The sequence below is a fragment of the Alligator sinensis genome, unplaced genomic scaffold (assembly GCF_000455745.1).
Source record: "Alligator sinensis unplaced genomic scaffold, ASM45574v1 scaffold417_2, whole genome shotgun sequence".
NCBI lineage: Eukaryota > Metazoa > Chordata > Crocodylia > Alligatoridae > Alligator > Alligator sinensis.
The window spans coordinates 644,605-648,111 of NW_005842456.1; positions in this window are offsets into that span (position 1 = coordinate 644,605).

Below are 3,507 nucleotides of genomic sequence, written 5' to 3' on the forward strand. Positions count from 1 at the left end.
TTTTATATTGTAAATAGTGTTCTGTTATGTTTGTATTGATTTTTACTGTTTTATATTGTATTATATTGTATTCGTATCATTTGTGCATTGATTTTTATTTTTTCATATTAACATTTTATGATTTAGGCCTGCAATGTGGGTTGGAATGGGTGATGTCAAGTATCCATTTTGTGTGTCAGATCCCCATCTTGTTCCCATCTTGTCCCCATGCCCTGTTGTGTAATTATGTTGTAACCTATGACTCATACCTACCCCTCTGTGGCAGGGCACTGTGTGTGCCTGCCACGTTAAGGGCCTGGAGCTAGCAGCTGCCAGGTGCCTGATGAGGGCAGCCATTTTGGATCTGTGGCTGGCCATATAAACAGATCTGTGGCTGCCCATATAAACAGGGCAGCTCTGCTGCTGGAGGTGAGGTAACAATAGTGCCTGGTTGGATGACTGTTAGTATCATCTGGAGCAGGGGATGGTAAGGAGGCTCCTGGGCCTGGGCATGACTTAAAACTGCACCCTGCTGGGAGTGGGTGGCTTGGTGGGACTCTCAGTGGTACAGGAGCCCCAGGAAATGCCAGGCCAGTTACCACCCCAGTGAAAGGTGGGTTGGGGTGCCTTAACCCCTAGCTCCTACAACTGGGTGGGTTGCCCCTTGTTTGGATGGCCTGGAGGGTGGACCCTTGGGGAGAGAGAAAAGGGCCATTGACTCAGGCCTGGCTGGACTCAGTCCCCTGACTGGTCCATGCTGGGGCCAGGACTGGAAGGGTTGAAGGGCCAGGGGCCCACTGATAAATGCCCAAGAGCTGAGGGCCTGGGGTTCTGACTGGCCTGGAGGTGGGCCAGGGCTAGTGAGCTGAAGGTCCTGGGGGGGGGGCCCACACCTGGAAGGGGAAGTGGTTCAGGGAGCTACGTTGCCTAGTATGAAGGTGGAGGAGACTACCTGAGGGGAGGAATCCAGGTGGGTTTCAATTAGGAGGATTCTGGGGCCCAGTGTAGGGGGCTGGTGATGATGATGATGATGATAATATCCAGATGCCATCTGCGAGGCTTGGGCGGTGGTGTAGGGGAGGAATGGAGCTGCAGATAGCACCCCCTGGCATCAGGGCAGGAAATGGGCAGCCTCCTGCTTAATTACATCAATTAACAACAAGGCATGGTGGGTGAGAAGGCAGGTGGTTAGCCCAGAAACAGGTAGGAGGACCGCAGGGAAAGTGGCCCTGAGAAGGCCCCCTGTTATACCCTCCTATGTAACTTGGTTCCTGAATGAATGGGGATGAATGAGGGTGCCTGAGAGATGATGGCAGTAGGTCTAAAAATATCTCCCTCTGAATGACCAAACCATCAAAACCAATACCTGGACCACTGACCCAGCCAGTGGAACCACCTACAGCATTCAAGAAACAAAAGATGAGGCAACCAACCATTGTGCTAGGCTGCACATGCTCAGTAAGAACACCTGGAAACCTCTGCACCAGGACTGACCTTGCCTGGACAGGCCCTCCCCATAGGAGATCATAGTTAGTCTGCCCCATAAAAAGGGTAGTGAAGAATGACTCCTTGGGATGCCCTCTCCATCTGGACCAGCACCACGCCATACCACCTAGCCACCCAGAGGCCCTGCTGGCAGCCCCCTCTGGACAACACCTGCTGGACAAAGACCCCCTTCCAGCCTGGATAGGTAGCTATCACCCCCACCCTCTCTTCAACCAAGGGCTTGGACTCTGTATCTCTTCCCTACCCGGACTCCAACCCTTCCACTGAGTCTTTCTCTTGCTACCTGTGGTGGGGGGGAAGAACCAATAACTTCATGGGACTGTGTAATGTGTTGTCTGTTTAATAAACCTGTTATTTTGAAACCCTAAGTTGGGTTTTTGTCTGTTTCCTGGCTGTCTCCTCCTTGCCACTAGGCTTTTTCCCTTGCACCAGTGACCTTGAGTAACCCTGGAGCCACTTGACCTTAAGTAACCCCAAGCCTCAGTTCCTCAGCCAGCTTCTCTCTAGTCTACTGGTTCTAATCCTGATTCTGGTAACATTTACTCCTTACACGTTTTCTCTCTCACCTTAACCTTCCCCCAAGCTCCCTAAACACGCACATAAATACTGTAACATCCAAGTTAGGAACTCATCTGTTTGTATGTGTAGCTGGGTGGTTTGTGTGGACACGCACACACAGTATGTGTACTGGGTGTGTGGGTATTAACAATTGATTTTTGTCTTTTTTTGGGGGGGTGAGCATGCATGCATGTGTGTGCACCTGGTGGGGGTGTATGTGCAATTGTACACCACCCCCCCCCGTTTAACAGTGTGATGTTGAGATCCTGAGCATTGGCCTGACCCCACAGGGCAATACACCCATGGTGGCATGGCCAGAGGCCAGGGTGCTGGGCACCTGCCCCTGAGCTCTGCTCCCTAGACACCCCCACCCCACTGCCTCCTACCTTGGGATGGCACACACAGCACTGTACAGAGTCTGCACAGAGAAAAGAGTGCTTTATTGGTGGTGGATTGGCTGGGTGATGGAGGGGCTCTGTGGATCAGAAGGAGGGTGGGCAGGACTTGCTGTGGGGGGGTAGGGTGGGGAAAGGGTTTGTTGGGGAAGGAGTGGGGATGGGTTCTGTGTTTTGTAGAGGGAAATGCTTTTTTTTTTTTTTAACTGTCCACAGTGAGCATGGTGTTGGGGGTGCATAGTGGGGCTGGGTTCCAGGGCCAGTCATCCAGGTGGCCTATGACAGGCACTTCAGGAAGAGGTAGTCTGCCTGTGCCTCTCAAACCTGGTGCCCTGGCCCCCACTGCTGACTGCAGCTTGCCTGGAGCCTCAGTGTTGGTGGCCCATCACTGTCGCTGCCACCACAGCTGGCACTCCCAGTGCCAGGTGTCTTCCACCCAATCCTTGCAGAAAAGCTCCCCCAGGCCTCACTGCTGTTATGCAGCACACAGGCTGTGATGAGGATTTGAAGGTGCTGGCCTCCACCACTTTGAGGCACGTAGTGAAAGTGAACCAGTATCCCTTCAGGTGGCCAAATGTCCCCTCCATCAGTGTGTGGGTTCAGCCAAGGCATCTGTGTTGAAGTGTGCCTGGTGGGGGTCCAGCTGGCCAGTGTAGCTCCTCATAAGCCAGGGGAGGAGCAGGTAGGTGGGGTCTGGTACCCCTGGTGCAAAAACATCCGGGAATGTCTCCTTGCTAAAAAGGAGGCTTACTCCCAATGGAAAGGAGTCATCATCACAAAGGAGGACTATTCGGCAGTTGCTTGGGGGTGTAGGGGGGTAGTTAGGAAGACCAAGGCAGAGATGGAACTGGGACTAGCTTCCCGGATTAAGGACAACAAGAAGTCCTTTTTTAAATACATAAGGAGTAAAAAGAAGGCCCCGGGTAATGTGGGGCCCTTGCAGGATGCGACGGGGAATCTGGTTGTCACACCAGACGATAAAGCCAACATATTTAATGATTTCTTTGCCTCTGTCTTCCTCAGTAAGGACCAGAACTGCCACCTCCCTGCTAGGCCCCCATCGGGCCCC